The following is an 18,241-nucleotide window of genomic DNA, read 5'->3' on the forward strand; positions in this document are numbered from 1 at the left end:
ATGTCTAAGAATCAATCCTGTCCACCTCAGAATAGCATATTAAATCAAAGCACCAACTCTGAGGCCTGGCTGCCCGGGTTCAAGTTCTGACTTTTTACCCTTTTTAACTGTTGAATGCTGGGCAAGTTACTTAATATATCTGTGCCTCAGTTTCCTCTTCTGCATAGTATATTAGTGTAACCAGACAGTCTCATTGTGAGGGTTAAATGAGTGAATACACATAAAGCGCCATAGAATGATAGCCAAGGAGCACAGATTAACTTCTCTCTCTCTGACCACTGGTACTCAGCAGAGAGGCGTGTGCAAGGAAAGCCAGGAAACACTGTCATGATGAATGCTGAATCACCCACTTTATTTCAGGAAAAAGAGGGAACAAAGAGGGCACACCGGTGACATTACCTGTAAAATCTGTGTCCTTTTGACACGAACAATATTGTTATATTAAGTTCACAGAAGTTCACTGTAGAATACTGTTCTCCCCAGTTTACTAATAAGAGTTTAACTAGCTCATCCCACAGACCAGAGGTTTAAAGTCTACTTCTGGAATCTGGAGACCATGTTTTAACTATCAAATAAAGAAGAGATTTCCAGGATAGTTTGTTGAAACCATAATTAATCCTAAAAGTGAATCAAATTGTATTAAGTTAAAATCTTTTCATTATTTTAATAATGATCACAGTATGGCTCCCGGAGCTCCTACCACACAAGCTCACACAACAGGTTCAAAAAGAGAGAGAGAGGAGCTTTTCCTGTGTCTAGTCTAATCAGGGTGGAATTTTTTTTTATTTTATTTTTTGGAAACCCTCAGCACATTTTCCTTTACATCTTGTCATCAAAGAGGGGCTGTGTGATTAATTTGACCATCCACTGTGAGAAGGAAGTGGGGTTATTGTGATGTTTTAGACCAACCACACTCTCCCTCCCAGGGCTGGACACATCTTTTCTAAGTGCACTGTGCTCTGATGTACGAACAAAATCAGGGTGCCTTTATCCCAGAAGAAGGTGGAAAACAATAGTATTTGACACATAATTGATTAGAGGTTTAAATACAATACTATAAACCAGACTCCGAGGTAAGTATTTGGGTTCAATAACAAAGCACCGCCCTCACTCTAAATTTACAAGATCAGAATAATCTCAGATTTTCTATTCTAATGGGGATACCTAGAAACCAAATAATCATAGAAATTAATTTAATAGCGTTCACCCATCAAACATTATTTTAAATTTTTTAAGATTTTATTTATTTATTTTTAGAAAGAGGGGAAGGGAAAAAAAGAGAGGGAAAGAAACAACAATGTGTGGCTGCCTCTCAAGTGCCCCCTACTGGGGACCTGGCCTGCAACCCAGGCATGTGCCCTGACTGGGAATCCAACCAGCAATCCTTTGGTTCTCAGCCCGCACTCAATCCACTGAGCTACACCAGCCTAGGCTTAAAATTTTAAATGGCACATGCCATTCACATAATTATTTTTGCCTTAGCTTCTCATAATTTATTGATTAAAATTATGATGTTTTCTTAAACCTTTCAATATAAGATCAAACAATAAAAAGGAGACAAAAATTTAAATTATTTGACATTGGATATAAAATCTGTGCAATAAAAACAAGTAATTTTCTATATATTCACAAGAAAGTTTAGATTGTTTTACATTTCATTGTTTCTCCTCTACAAGACAAAGAAATCCTCAAGGTCAATGCTTATCTTTTACCTTTGATCACCAGAATATAGAACAATGCTCACTTCATAAATGATTATTGAATAAAAGAATAAGTGAAAGAATCTCCTTTCAAATTATCTTTCTATTTACCCGTTCTCTGTCTTTTTTTCCTGACTTATTATCAGTAAGTTTTTTAAGTCATTTGATTTGATTTCATTATTAGTCCCTAGTTTCAGATCATAGAATTAGTTTTATTTGGGGAGTGGTATAAGTAGAATAACAAGAAATACACACACACATTAAAAGATACAACTTGCCTCATTTAGAACACTTCAGCATTGGCTTTGTTTTTGTTTTATTTTATTTCATTTTGTTTTAAGCCAAGTAGCAATTCTTTCATCTTGATAAAATTAAAATTTTCTATCCTGTCCTTCTCTTCCTGTGCCTTCACTACAGTGGCTATTAAATTTAAAATGTAAATGTGTGACAATCATGTCACCTCCCCAAATTGTATTCTTACAACAGAAAGCACACATCGTCTCGAACTGACGTTTCCATTTCAACTGATTGATTTAATAGGAGTAACAGCTCTCATTTGCCAGTAGGTTGACACAGCAAAGCATGGGCTGGGCCGATAGCACCGGATCTTTCATCAGCTGTAATCTATAACACACGAGTATCACAGAGTGTCAGGTGTAGATCAGTGGGTGGCACGGTGAAAAACGAGAAAAGAAGATCGTCCCTGTTTCTCAGTACTTGCTAGTATGAAAAAGCACAACGATGCACCACCACCTGCTTTTTAGTGCACAGGTTATAAAGGTCAGCCCAGACTTGAAAACAAATGTGTTGTTCCCAACGAGTGAGTCATTGTACACAGGAACATCAATTTATTTCAGCAGATATGTCTCAACCTTACACTGAAAAAGTCTCAAAAAATCTTAAGAATGCATGGTTGTGTATGTGTTTCATCTATCCTGACTTATTTGGAAATGTACATGATTCCATGAAAACTCCACTCGCCCAAGATATTTTTAAGCACATTTCATTTTCAGCAAATCAATTTCCAAGTAAGAAAACAAATACTTACAGAAGATGATGGCAAATCTTTCCCTTTGAATTATATTAATCCCTGAATTTCTCCTCCTTATATGTGTCTTCTAAAATGTATAAAGTTTAAAGAGGTCTAAAAACTACCTGCTTCATACAACTAATCTTCTCAAGAAATGCGTATTAGCTCTTTGGACTCTCACACATCAGTGTAAATTTCTAAACGGCATTATCATCATAATCTATCTCCAGAAGAATTCATTCTGTGACTACCATGCACTTCATTGCCTGTGTGCTTACCTAGCTCTATATCTACAACCACCAGATCCACATGCTTTGCCCTCCTCTGACTCGAGACCCTATCTATCTAAGCTCTACGCATTTTTCAAGGCTCATTTTAAAGTTTACTTAATTCACAACACCCTTCTAAATTAGTAATAGATTTGTTACAGAATAATATTCAAATTATCTTCATTTTTTCTGGTGGTTTTCTAATGTTCAATTAATATACCACTTTAACCAAGATCCACATCTATATTCTAGAATAAGAAGGCATCAGTAAATTCAGATCTTGAAGATTAGAAAGAATCATGGTGCACATAAAAAAAACTGTCAGTTGGGTTCAAAGCCGTTAAGATATCGGACTTAATATGGGCCACTTAAATGATCATCACCAGAGTCAACAATCAGCTGACATGTTTATAACGGTATATATTTACAGTTTCTACTTCTCTACTGTCTAATGGCAAAATCGGAGGTGCAGTTATTGGTGTGGTAATTGCTGTTCATTTCAGAAAGTTAAACAGTAGTTTACATTTACTGAATATTTAATAAGTGCAAGGCAACATCTCACCAGCGTAGTGAGAAAAATACTGTTACCTTCTTAATTTTGCAGATGAGTGGTACATTCACTTCCAAGGCCACCCAGAAAGGAAGTAGTGGAGGCAAGATTCCATTCAACACTCTCTGTCTGAGCCCATAACCACTGCTTCTGCCCTGGGCTCCTATTTTTTCTCATCCTTAGTAATTTTTGCTGCAATTGTTTGTCCCGATTCATCCTAAATTGGCAGTTAAGATGTGAAATTCCTAGAATGGATCAAACAGTTTCCAATAAAAGTATTATCTTCTGCCATTTATTTTGAAATTTCAGGGACTAACAAGGTTGGTACTTGAAGAGAAATTACAAAGTAGGCTAAGTGCTCTTGAGTAAAACTATCCCCAGGCTCACGTCAGCCCTCCACAGCATACTCCTGACCACGCGGAGATAGCCCACGGCATTCCCTGAGCAAAGTGCTTGAGATATTTGTAAAATTTCAGCCTATCAACACACTAGGAACACATGATAAATAATCAGAAGACCCTACTTTTGTGAGGCATGTCATAGACAACAGAGCATTTGTAGTCACTGCTTTGATCTTCATAGTTAGACCTCTCAGACATTGAGAGAGATGTGAGACTTGTGCATTTTTAAATTTCCCAGCATATAAAAGTAAATAAATCCCAAACTAGAGTTATAAAAATCAAGATATATTCTAAACATTCAAGATATATTCTAAGCATTCGATAGCACAAATTGTTGCTTTTAACATGCACACAAACACCAAAATATAATTGTGTTGTTAATAAAATAATTCATAGAATTTAAAACATATACTCATAGTGTGATATAAATGGTATAGTTTAGAAATGGACACATGTTTGAAAACTGTAGGACTGGTAACATGCTCTGTGATAGACTGCAAGGTATTCCCTAAAACATATTTTTCCCTGGTACATGTAGTTGAAGGCATTATAGCTGAATAAGGCTTTTGCTACAGTCTGAATGGTTGTGTCTTCCCCAACGTCATGTGTTGGAAACCTAATGCCCAAGGTGATGGTATTGGAAGGTGGGTTCTTTGGGAAATAATTTGGTCATGAGAGACGAACTGCCATGAATGAGATTCATGTCTTTATAAAATAGACCCCCAGAGAGACCCCTTACCCCTTCCACCATGTGCCAACACAATGAAAAGTTCATAGTGCCTATGAATGAGGAAGGAAGGCCTCACCAACATCCAGTTCACCAGCACCACGATCCTGGACTTCCCAGCCCCCGAAACAACGAGAAATGAATTTCTGCAGGTTCTAAGCTATCCAATCTGTGGTATTTTGTTATAGCAGCCCCAACAGATTGAGACACCTTTCTACTTACATATTTCCCTGCCTCCTTCCGAATAAATGTGATCATGTGACTAAGTTCCCTACAAATGAATGTGAGGGAAAATGATGTTTGCCACATCTGGAGAAGACCTTAAGACCATTAGTGCACCTCCTGCACTTTCCCATTCTTTCCCACAGTTGGAATTCATGGTGATCCAGCCTCAGCCGTGGAAGATGGTAGGGCACTAGGAAATGACAGAAAAACATGATGTAAGAGCCCAGATTCCTAAAGGGCCCTGTGGGCCAAAGTAGCACACTGCCTTGAGCATGCTCACTGCAGACTGCTCTACAGAAGGAAAACAAATAGGCCTCTCTCCTTTCGGCCACAATTCTTATTAGGTCTCTTTACTCCAGACAAACCCTATCCAAACTAATAAACACATACATGATCTCTGAATTCCATCAGTATATCCTTGCAACTGAATGAAAATGATTATTCTGTAGATATCAGACAGATTGTATGTGAGACATTCTGAGTAAGTAAAGTCAAAATGTAGTATTTTCGTTACCTCACCCCATCACTCCCGATCCGGCCCCAAAGCCCGGGTCAGAGACCTCACACAGTCATCCTAACAGCTGCTTTTTTGTTATTGTTGTTTGGATTTGTTTTGGTTTTGCTTTTATTCACATGAAAGGAAGGTACAAATCAAGTTGTAACTTAACCAAGGTAATCCGACCAGGCTTCTTCCAACGCAGGGGCTCTGTCTCCACATTAATGGCAGAGTTCTACTCTGTTTCTGCCAAAACCAGGATGGTCTAAAGACCCTCGTGTCAGAACACCGTTTCAGTGTCTCGAGATCCTTAATCGCACATCCTGTTTTTAAATTAAAATTAGCAGAAGCAAATACTTGACTATTAAAGTGAGGCTGTCTCTAATCTCCATTTAATAAATAAATAATAGTTTAGACATTTAGACACAAAGAGGAGAGAAGTGAGGCCAAAGATATTTAATAATTTTAAAATTTAGTCTGCCTTAGAACAGGTGACCGGTCCATATTTTTAATGATTAGGTATATCCTTAGTCTAAAATACAAACTATTATCATAAGCCAGTTGAGAGCATAAAAAGTGACAGATATCTGAAATAATCATGTAAGCATTAAGAAGGGTGGTTTCCCCCTTCATCACCTTTCAGAAATGAAAGGTAGGCAATGCCTTCTTCAAGCCTCTGTGTCCTCCCTTGTAGATCAGGTTCACATACAATACAAAAGAAAGGCTTTTGCATCTCGATTGTGACAAGAGGCAATAATGTTGACCCGTGAGCTGGAAGTGTGTGTCACACAGACCTCAGCCGCAGTCGGGGGATCTCTTAACTACGCACCCATGAGCGGGGTCAGGGCCACTGATACTTTGCGAAAGTACACTCTATTTCTTTCCCTTCAAAACTGCATGTGTTGTCAGAAACTCTAAGACCTCTTGAAATTTTAATAAGAAATGCAGATAATGGCAATAGTATTCAGACATTGTAACTTCTACTTACACAGTCAAATACTTGTGACTTTTCCTTTACCTCTCTCCCCATCAAAAATATATCTGTCTGCTTTTACCTCCTTTTTAAAAATTCCCCTTTTTTGGCATTATAATCGAATTCCTAATAATGCGTGATACTGCCCTCAACAGTAATATTTGACTAATATTTGACTTCAACAGTAGTTTCAGTAGTCACAGTCTAAACTTCAATATGTGCAGAAAATTTCAGAAGATAGAGCAATTTCTTGAAGCTATTTTAGCTGGTTGATCTTCCAGGCATTTCCTACCATTACATGAGGCCAATTTGCATCCTTTCAAATGTAGTAGTAATGCTTAAAATAAGACTTTCAGACAACAATTTAAAGATAAAAATTAACAACATTTTATTCTTTTTTACTTTCATATTTATTAGCACTTTAAAGATTTCTAATTTTTCTTCTTGTCTTATTTACAAGTTTAACTTGGAATAGTTTTACATACATGAAAAGCAGAATCTGTGGACTAATATCTAACAAGAAATAAATTATCAGGAGTAGGAACAGGATTAAGAATCAACATTTACCAAGGATCTGTTTTATACCAGTCTTTGTGCATAGAAGACATGCATTGTTTCAGGTTATTATAGCAACAAGTAAGTTTTATACCTTCATCCATTTGGTAAATCAGAGTTCAGACTCCAAAAATGTCCTAATTATGAGTTTTCAGATAACTGATGGTAAATCTGGATTTGAATGTAGATCTGTTTGATCCCACAATTTATGCCTTGGGACAAATAATATTAGGAAAAAGCTGACTGTGTGGTTTTCTCTAAACTCATTAAAAAATTTTAATGTTGGAATAGTCACAGATATCTATCCTATATCTGCAAACACATATATTTCTTTTCCCATTTTTTCAAGTTCAGATAAAAAAAAAAAGTAGGTAGGAACCAGGAACAAAGGCAGTGTGGCTCCAACAATGGACCAAATGTGAGAAAAATGAAAAGATATTTAGAGAAATCAATCAAATTAGGAGAGAGTTCTCGGATTTCAAGAGGACATGTAAAAGCTGGAAGTGAGAGCACAAAAACAGAGATGAATGGAGGGAGAGGAGGAGCTTAGCTCTGGTGGAAGAGTGTCACAAGATCTTAAACCTGAATGCACCAAGGCTTAGAGGGGATTCAGTCATCAATATCATTTTTAAAGCTGAGAAAAGAGAAACCGCCCAAAGGTAAAGCTAATGGCAACTGTTTAGGAAGGGTGCTCAATGTTTACAGAAAACAAAGACACAAAAGCCTTACCCAATGCCTATTTTGCCTCCATCTTTTTCACTAGAGGAAGGAGAGTCTAAAAATCACTTCTTAAAAGGGGGAGATACATTTTGTAACCTGTGGTTCTCAGCCTTCCTCCTGTTGCCGAGAAATGGAAACCCTCCCTGTCCCGTGACATTCCTCGTTAACGACTTTCCCTGAACCTCGGCCGGGTAAAACCCACTCTGGGACCAATCCAGAACTGCTTCACCTCTGAAAGCATGAACTCCAATAGCCTATTTTGAGCATAGATTTCCCCTTTTCACTTCCCTTTGTTCCACCACACTTGCACTTTGAACTTATCAGGACCCAAAACTCTTAACTTTATATTTAATTTACAGCCCCTTTATACCAAGACTCTATAGTTCCTCACCTCAACAACTCTCACCTCATAAAATTCTAAACTCAGGACCATCCAATCTAGACTTCCTCCATTTCTATAATCAAGTTATTGAGCAAAGATGGAAAAAAAACCCTAAACAACCTTTAAATGCATACTACTATAACTCTGTGGTTTTAAATCTTAAAACAGACTTCCAATATTTAATGGCAATCATTTTTTACATGTCTCTTCTCCTCCCCCTCTCTCTTTTCTAGCATTTTAAAAGTTTATAACTCTCTTAACCCCCCTTTCATACATTTACTCCCATTGCATCCAGGAGACGACACAACCCCCACTTCAAAGAGGAAAAAGAAGCCCTGAGCAATAAACTCCCTCAACTCCATGCTCTCCCGCCTACAGAGTTCACTACCTCAAGAGCTGTCCTTGCATTACGTCCCTCCTTTGTTCCAAGCCTAGGCCTCTCCTGACTCCTATCTCTCATCTCTGCTGCGGTGAATAGCTGCAGCAACGGCCCCCAACAGTTCCTTGTTCCCAGTATCCACTCTTTCACAATGATTCTGGGGGTGGCTATGCTGGGGACTAATGGAACAAGAGCAAATGTGATGTAAACTGAGATTTGGAAAGAGCTTGTTCATTGAAATTTGCCTTTTCTTGCTGCTCTGGGGAATCCCAGGAGCACATTATTTGAATAACCCCAGGCTAGCCTACAAGAGGATGGAAAGTACACGGCCTAGTTCATGCCCCAGCTGATGCTGAGCTAAGCGACAAATCTACAAGGCCAGCCTGAACCATGCAATCCAGGCAAGCCACCAGCTGACCTCAGAGACTATCTCAGCCAGGCCAGACCCAAGGAACTGCCCCACCAGCCCTGGCAGGGTAGCTTAATTAGTTGGTGCATAGCCCTATATACCAAAAGATGTGGGTTCAATTCCCAGACAGGGCATGTATCTAGGTTGTGGGTTCAATCACCAGTGGGGGCACCTATGGGAGGCAAGCAATCAATGTTTCTTTCTCTCTCTTTCTCCCTTCCTCTCTTCCTAAAATCAATAAAATCATACCCTTGAGTGAGGATTAAAAAAAGAACTGCCCAGCCAACCCACAGATTTGTGAGAAATAAGAAATCAGTTAACCCCCAAATTTGGGGGTGATGTGTGATCACCCCAGCAAAAGCTAATGATGCTTGCTTTACCAAATGTATCTTCTGACCTCTGTACACCCCACCTTCTTCTCTGGCTCTTTGCCATCAGCACACAAACTCACTGAGGTTGCTCCCACCTTAAAACACCACCCTTCCCCCCGAGTGTAATCTGCCTCGTGTAAGCAAACTCTTCCAAAGAGTTTTCTATTTCCCTTACTTGCTGGTCAAATCTAACATTAAAAACTGACTTTCACAACCACCACTCCCAGGAAACTGCTTTTAAGTTTACCAGTTCACTTGCTAACACCAATAAACACTTCTCAGTGTTTATTTTCCTTGGCCCTTCTCTGGACATTTGCAATATTGGAACTATTGTTACCATAGTCTCAATCCCTTGTCTTCCTGAAAAGTCCTACTTGGACTTTAGGACTCAATTCTAGTATCATTATTAACTTGTTTTAGAAATTTCACAGACTCTTTCCTCTGGGTAACCAGAATGCATAAGTGCACTTCTATTTGTCAAATGTGTTATTATAGCTTTTTTTTTTTAGCTTGTGAGCCTTACATTATATTTGTTTGATCCTTAAAGCATCTAGCACATAGAAAGGAGGGAATAAATGGCACATTATTTTTGCTTCATTTCTCCAACAACCAAAATTTGAAATCTCCCCTACAGGCCCTGGCCAGTGTGGCTCAGTGGGTTGGAGCATCATCCCATAAACCAAAAAGTCACTGGTCTGCTTTCCAGCCAGGACACATACACAGGTCGTGGGTTCAGTCTCTGGTCAGAGCGCATGCAGGAGACAGCCAATCGATGTTTCTCTCTCGCATCGATGTTTCTCCCTCTTTCTCTCCCTCCTTTCCTCTCTCTCTAAAATCAGTAAGTATGTCCTCAGGCGAGGATAAAAATTAAAAATTAAAATCTCCTGAACAGAAATGAGAAAAATGAAATTTGACAGAAACGTAAGAGCTTCCATTTAGTTTTAAAACATCAACTTCAAGCACTTTCTGCTAGGCTTCTATTTTGGATGCAGTTTATGTGAACAAAGACTGAAGATTATTGGACTCTAAGCTCCACTTTGTCTAAAATTCTGACAATAATTTTTTTAAATAGTGAAAACTTAGACTAACATAATAAAAGTATAGTACCACTCTTCAGGAATATTGATCATATATTATAAAATCACATCTGCTCACTTTCTGAAAACCACCTTTGCAGAGAGAGCCAAACAATGTGACACAAGACAAGATGAAGTCGGTAATATTTATTTTGGCAAAGAGAAGACTAAGGAGAGACATACTGACAGTGTTTGAAATATCAAGGGCTAGTGCCTGGCGGCCAGGGTAACCCATTAGGACTCATTAAGAAGATACAGAAAGGGAAGTTTTCTTCAATGAAAAAAAATATTTGCCAATTAAAAATAGTTCAAGAATCAGATTGGCTGCCTCACAATGAAGGGAGCCCTCGTTCGGTAGACACGTGTCCAGGGAATGCTAACTAGCCATCTGTTGGCCTCTGTGATCCCTTCTAGAAATGACTTTTTCATAGTGGGAAGATTTTGCTGGCTCACAATTCTGTCGTTTAGCCGCGTCACGCAATAACTTGTTTACCAGAGGGTTTTGTTGTTGATATTGCTTTTGTTCATTTTCTATTCCTCCGACTTATCCCACCTCCTGTACAGCAGCACTAACCCTATTTGTACAGCACTTACTGGAGCCACACTGCAATATCTCTTTGGAACACTATCCTCAGAAATGTTTTGAAGTTGCGCCAGCCGAGGCTGTACTCATCACTGTCACTTCCTTTAGTGCTTTCCTTCTATCTCGGCTCTTGGAGGGATCCCAGCAGAGTCAGAGGCGACTTCTCTTACACACAGAATCAACCTCGTGTTTCCTCCTGATCCAACACAACACATGGAGAGGTAGTTGCAACTCTGGAGCTGCTGTTTCCAACGTCAGTGTGCTGTCAGCCATGTTTCCTTTCGCTGACTCTGAGAAGCCCCGCTCACACCATAACTTTAGTAGGCCAACGGTTGAGTTCTTTGAATAAAATCCTTCACCTCTGCTGTATCTTCCAGAGGAGAAGGGAGGCATGAAAAAAATATAGTTTTGACCCAGGTAGTTAACTATAATCTCCATTCCTTCGTGGAAAAAAAGATGGATGGTGAAATTAGGGTAAGGGGGAGAACATTCATTAGGCAAAAGATAAGTGAGCAACCAAGCAACCAAGATAAATGATTGATTTGGTTTCACTTCTTTGCATTGACCCTGCCCACTCCCTCTGGAAGGACTAATTCTCCATGAGATGAAGACGCAGCACCCCTCTTGTAGATGTCTGAAACGAAGGACGGAGTGTGTGTGTGTGTGTGTGTGTGTGTGTGTGTGTGTATGTGGCTGAAGTCTGATGAATTGAAAGAAACACTTTCCATGCACAATGAATTGTGATGATGACATGCTAGTAAAGATGTCATTTGTTCTCTTCCTAGTTTTCCTTTTGATCTTTTAGTAAACCTTAGACAAATTAATTCTTGAGGTTCTTCTAAAACGGCCCACGATACTATTTTAGGTCTCCTGCCAAGTATGCCAAGTGCTTCACGACTTCTTAAGCATCAGATTTTGTACCAGGACAACATAGAGCTACCATGGAATGGAAGAGTAGATGCAGCAGAAGGTACATTTCGATGTAAAATGTACACATTGTAATAACATTCATGTCAGAAACTATTCAACTCATCTTTAGACAGCCCAGAGCCCAGACATAGAGTAGGTCTTCAATACTGTTTTCTAGAATCCATTCAAAAAGTTTGATTTCCAGTATGAAAAGCATGGGGAATTTCAAATTCCTTTTGATAGGCCTTATCGTTCCCAGGATTCTTACAGATTCTGCTTTTCAAATCCTCAGTTATGTCAAATAAGGCTATTGGTGATTCCGAGCAGAGGTAGAAGTCATCCGATATGCCAGAGATAATATTTAAATCACATGCAGTTATTTAAAGGATTTTCACATGGTGGAGCTCTGAAGTCTGGACTGTGCTCTTTAGGCACTGTGAGAGTCTGGGTATTATACAGCTATTTGGAGTTATCACTAAGGATAAGGTGCAAGCCTTCTTTCTACAAATCACTCACAAGCAAGCAGTTGGTACAGAACTTGTTGAAATTGTCTGATAGAAACAATTTAAGAAAAAAAGCACATTAATAAAGACTTCCTTCCAACAAAAAGAAATCCCCTTCTCTGGTGCTGCTATTGATCCAAGGAACTTCGAAAATACTGAAACATTGATTTAAGCCTTGTTCCAGGTTAGTTATCATGGGATGTTCTATCCTGATCCATAATCACACCTGATGCAGCCCACGCCTCTCAGAGTGCAACACCCTCCTACTGAAATAGTATGCCAGAGGTCATCATCTCTCCTACCCATCAAGCACCTACAATGTACAAGAGCTAGAAACCACCCTTACCAGTTTGTTTGCTCCCTTGTTCTTCCCTGTGTGCAATAAATATTTATGGAGTCTGCCAGAGTAGTGCCCTGCATTCAGAACTGATGCCAAATTGTGTCCGAAACAAAAATGTTCTTGCCCCTAGAAAGCTACCATTTGATCAGAAGAAATAAGCATGGAACCTATACTAGGCAATTAGTTATATAATTTTAGGCAGATAGGTTCTATAAAGGAAAGATGAGAGCTAAAACTTAAAGTATTGACCAAAGTAAAGGTTCTTTTGATGAAATAATATTTGGAGTGAGATCTGAAGGATGACAGTAATTCAAAGTGTATTTCTGCTCTTAGGTCTAAGATTTTTAAAAAATAGTAACTTGTTCTGAGTGTCTTTTTTAACATTTAAATTTCCAAGTTAGTAAAAAATGCCCTATAATTCTTTCTAATTTCTCCTGCAATGATTTGAGTGGGACTTTTTCTTCTTTCAGGGTGGTGGGAAGATAGGAAAGCAACAGAAGGAATATGGAGAGAGAGTTATTTTAATTCTATTTTTTAAATCTAGAAACTAAAAACTACATCTTAATATAGCTAAACATGTAAAAGACAATCGTTTTAGCCAGCAGGTCAGAATATTCATTCAAAGGCAGGCAAGTTTCCCCGGGGAGTTGGTATGTAATAATGAGGTAGTGATTCCAGCAAGAACTTGAACTGTGATACATACAAGTCTGGGGCATTGTGACCTATGGATGGAGTCCCAGAGGGAACATGAGGAGGTAGTTCCAGGTCTCACATGAGGCAATCTCTGGAGATGGCCATAAATAACCAAGTGCAATCTAAGGGTCCTGTGCAGTATGCAGGGAAAACAACCACAAGTTTTGGGGATACTGACTTTAAGGAGCCCATGTGCACCCATGGCAGGTGTGGGTGGGACATCTTGGGAGACCACAGTCAAGTGAGGAATTAGCTGTGTACTACACTAGTCAGGAGTCAAGGCTTTGCAATCATATTGCTTAGACTAAAGTAGCTGTGTGACCTAGGCTAGTTTATTAACTTTTCCAAATCTAAGTGTTTTCATCTGCAAATGGTAATAATAATAATAATTGTGAGTAACAGAGTTGACACAGGGATTAGTGAAATTATACATATTAAAAAGCTAAAGCTTAAATTTATATAACGTTGTATGTGAGTTACATCTAAATTAAAACAAACAAAGGTAAAGCACTGTCTAGCACAGTGTGATCATAAACAACCACATCTTAAGAAATTGAATTGTATTTTTTTATTACTATGAGCATTATTTTTTATTAAAGCCAATTTGACCAGGATTTGTTGGATTTATTAAAATATAAAATAAAACCTCCAAGTTTTGCACAAGGCCCCTCCCACGCCCTTACTGTTCTGACAAGTCCGCCAGCTTCACTCTAAATTGCAGATATTACTGTGATATTCCTGCTCAAACTTCATACAGGTTCCTTGCCTATCACTTCCTTCTTTGCATGGCACAAAAAGGCGTTTTCAATTTTCTTGCCTATCACTCTCTTTTATGCAATCTATACATCACCTAATCTATAATTTCACAAATGTACTCTGTAAGTTCAAGCTTCCATGCTTTGCCATATGCTCTTCCACCTGCCAGTAAAACTTGTTTTGCCTCTATTCCCCCCAAAAACTGCGACCCAGTTTGGCAAATTTCTACTTCCCTGTCAGTCAGTGGTTTGTTCGTCTACCACACACCCTGTGTAACCCTCACTGATGTTTCTAAGCATCATTGACTACTCCCCCACAAACATGTAAAATTGCTAGCACTACTTATCAGTGTTTTTGTCTTTCCTGTATATGTCCATCACCCCCACTAGACTGTAAAGTTCTGGATATAGACGACCTAACATTGGTGTTTAACACATATTTTCTAAAACAAATACTAATGTAGTGATCTTTGATGTCACCGTATTTACAATGGCTGTACGAGCCTTACAACTATGCTGCCTTTAAGACTATGAAATTGTCTCGTTTGAATTGTTTATGGGCTCAAAGAATATAATTTAATTTTCCTGCCAGGAATTCTGGAGATTTTCTCTAATTTCAAGGGGCTGTGGATTGTGACAATTTACAAAACTAAAATAGGCAAAAGAAAACACAGGTCACAATTTCAGGAATTAGATCCTGGTATAAAGTTTGTGTAGCCACCAAGAATTAGATAAATGGGTGTTTATCTAGTGTCATCTCACAGCGGCAGACAAGCATCTCCAGCAAGTAAAAGGCTACAGTTCTTGTACTTAAAAATATCAATTTATAACATATTGGTTTCAGAATAATGGCATTTTTCCCTTTAGACTTGTTGAGTTCAGGGTAAATTTTTGGTACCATTTGAATAATACAAATAGTAACAGAGATTCTTAAATATTGAAATTTTAATAATCATATTATTAATATACCCCCGAAATACATGAATAACACTAGCAGAGAAAATAACACAAATGCAAAACTTAGAAAATTTATGTTTTCTTGGGTTTGTGCTCTTACCATATCAAGACCATCATGTTTGGCAAGATTAATATTCCCCCTGGATAATTATTTATTCCTCATTATGTTCATTACTAACTGCTGCACTATTATAATCAGATTAGTACCAAGTTTATCAAAAACATGAAAAGTGTTACTATATAACTGAAACTTGGATTTAGTTAGCCTTTTATTTGCATCTCATAAATTTTTTTCATCTCATAAAATTTTAAATTATGTTAATAGATTATACACAATTTAACATTGCTGAGGCAAAAAAAAACTTGACAAATTATTATTTATGACAAAAAGTATCTATAAGAAAAAGAACAAAGCTAAATACCATATCAGAAATAAGTGAATATAAAGGTTAGAATATTCAGATCGAGATCATTAAAATGCAGAACACTTGGTTAATATTTTTCTCAGTTTCTATGAGCAGCTTTTTAAGGTGTTATTGGGAACAGCATACATGCCTAGAAATGGAATCAATAAATTCTAAAATAACAGTTTATTCAGCATTTCTGAAGTAATGGGCAAGTTTGTACTTTAACAGTATTCAAACTCTTGGAACAAAAGCCATTTCATGTCAAAAATAAATAGGCTACCAGTAAGAGACTAATGTACTTCATTTTAGTAACAGAAGTAACTTCAAGCAGTACAAAAAGTTTCGGCACAGCCAGAGAGCTGGTGTGAGGGCCTCATACACTGTCCATGTGGCCACTTTCATCATTCGTTGAAGAGATTGGTCATCTTCACTTCTTTTCCGCACTCTACAGTTTGAGTCTCCAGGTTTATAGCAGCAGTTTTTCAGTCCACCGTAACACTGAGAATAGAACCATATCTTACACTTACACAGTCTTCTCCAAATGCGCCCTGGAGCATGATCGCCAACCTCCTGCTACAAACATGCATTTCTCATTTTTAGAGCTCCTTGGACTGCACCTTTCCTTACTTTGAGGTTTGACTGAACTTCTAACATCATGGTTGTTACCGTATCTGCATACAAACCCTTCATTGGAAGGGTTTGCTAACCATTCTAATACCAGCATTCCTGGTTCCTGTATTACAGCAATTTTTTTTGAACACTTTCAAAGCAGGTTTTTCTTGAATTTCTAATTCTCTATCACCTCTTGATTTCTGTAGCTGGCACAACAAAGTAAAAGGACCGGTATACAGAATGGTTTGCTTCTGTTTCACAGCACTGATAGCCAAGTCCATAACTGGAGAGATCACGAGGAGAAAGCATGCGATAATGAAAGTTTCTTCTAACAAGTTTCCCTGAGACCTGCTGGCTTCGTTCTGGGGTTTGTTTTTTTTTTTTTTTTTTTTGGCTGCTATCAAGTCCATGACCTTGGCTAATTTTTCTCTTCTAAAGTTCAAGATCACTGCTTCTGTATTCCAAGGATTGTGAACCTCTGTGTGAACTATGTCATTATCTTCATATTCTCCAAACAGGGCTGCTTTCGATCTGGCCATTTAATTCTGTTCTCCATGGACTAAAACCATATGAGGAGATTTCAAAGCAAGAATAGATTTACTGGTTTTCTGGTAATCTGTGTGAGCAGAGACAAAATGTAATCAACAGACATTTTCAATGGTAGCTTCAATCCAGGCATGTTTATGATCTCTTCAGGTTCAGACATATGCTTGGCAAGTGTCCCTTCTACACAGCACCCTGACATAATGACTCCATTCCTGTCACCAGTGTAGGAGCTTTCAAAGAGCCCTCTGGACAAGCCACTTTGCACCCTGGCTGGGGAGTCCATTGCAATGCTGGGGCCAATTTCATTGAAATGATCCATGCTCTTAAGGTTACTAACGTGTCTGAGGTTGATCTGTTTGTGGAGTTTGTCATTCATGGCATTTATGTATGTCTGGTCCACAGCCACATACTACTTGGCCAAAAATAATTCATTGGAATATTGTAGAGTTCTGGGTGATTCTGCCAGGCCTCATGGGAAATCAAGAGCAGCTCCTGAGCCCTTCCAAGAGCAAAGATGAGAAGGAGACCTCTGCCCCCTCTGTTTATATCCTGGATCGTATTACAAAATACTTGCTTCTCACTCTTCATGCTTCTCATGGATATAAATAAATAGACTCAATGATAAGAATATCAGTTTAATAGTAGGAATTTCAGCTTCCATTAAGTGTCTATCTTTTTGTCTTGAGAAATCACCTGTACACAAAAGCTTCACACCTACAATCTCAGTGGTGAACATAGCAGCTCTTAGAACACGGCCCAAGTGGTAACAACACTGATGGTTTCACTGTTGCCCCTGCTCTCTTCCAAATCTGTCTCAGTATACAGTATGTCACCTGCTGATATATTGCCGACTTTGGCAGAATCCAAAAGAAGCTGCCTATAAATAGCTTTTGGAGCATGAGTCATAAATGTTCTTCCTTTGAAACTTGTCTTCTGTAGAAACCTGGGTAGAGTGTCACAGAAATCCGAATGGAAGTGACTAGTAGGAAATCAATCTCGGGCGGGTCAATTAAATTGATGGAAGAAGAGCAGCCATTCTTTCTAGGCCAGCGTGGATCTCACAGTCCAACATTATTTTTCTTCCTTTGAACTCCAGAAAAATAATACATGGTCTTCCTACTTCTTACCGGGCTCCAAGGGGTCCAGTCAGCAGCAGGTCACTCTCCTCTGTGGGAATCCCAGACACCTTAGAAATCTGAAGGTGAGGCAGGGGTGAGGAATAGGTCACAGGAGCATTTCCAAATTGGAAGCCTAACCACGGAGAACCAAAGAAGTAACCACCTAGTTAAATTTGAATTACAAATAAGAGTTCATCATTTGTAGCATAAGTATTGTAGTACACTACAATACTATTGTAGTATTTGGTACCTACTTATGCTAAAAGACTATTCATCGTTTACCTAAAATTTAAATTTAACTGGGTGTCTTGTATTTTTATCTGGTACGCCTAATAGAAGTGAATTTACAAGTATTAATGCAGTATTTATTACCATTTCACCTATTCTTCATCAAAAGATTTTATGCAACAAAGTCAATTTCACACACTCAAGAGCTATGACTTTCTGCTAGTCTCAGGGAATACGGCCTCTTCCAGATTTATTCAACGTGGCTTTCACCTTTATTTGGAGACAAATGTTTTAGAAAGAACCAGTCGGCAGCATCAGGACTTCCAG

The 18,241-nt window shown here is 38.5% G+C and overlaps 1 pseudogene; it reads right to left on the minus strand.

Moving 5' to 3' along the window:
- Positions 1 to 15,710: 15,710 nt before the first annotated feature.
- Positions 15,711 to 17,655, minus strand: LOC118977139 (cleavage and polyadenylation specificity factor subunit 3-like; annotated as a pseudogene).
- Positions 17,656 to 18,241: the final 586 nt, after the last annotated feature.

This window comes from Sturnira hondurensis, unplaced genomic scaffold (assembly GCF_014824575.4).
Source record: "Sturnira hondurensis isolate 20B ecotype Veracruz unplaced genomic scaffold, ASM1482457v3 Scaffold0021214, whole genome shotgun sequence".
Taxonomy (NCBI): domain Eukaryota; kingdom Metazoa; phylum Chordata; class Mammalia; order Chiroptera; family Phyllostomidae; genus Sturnira; species Sturnira hondurensis.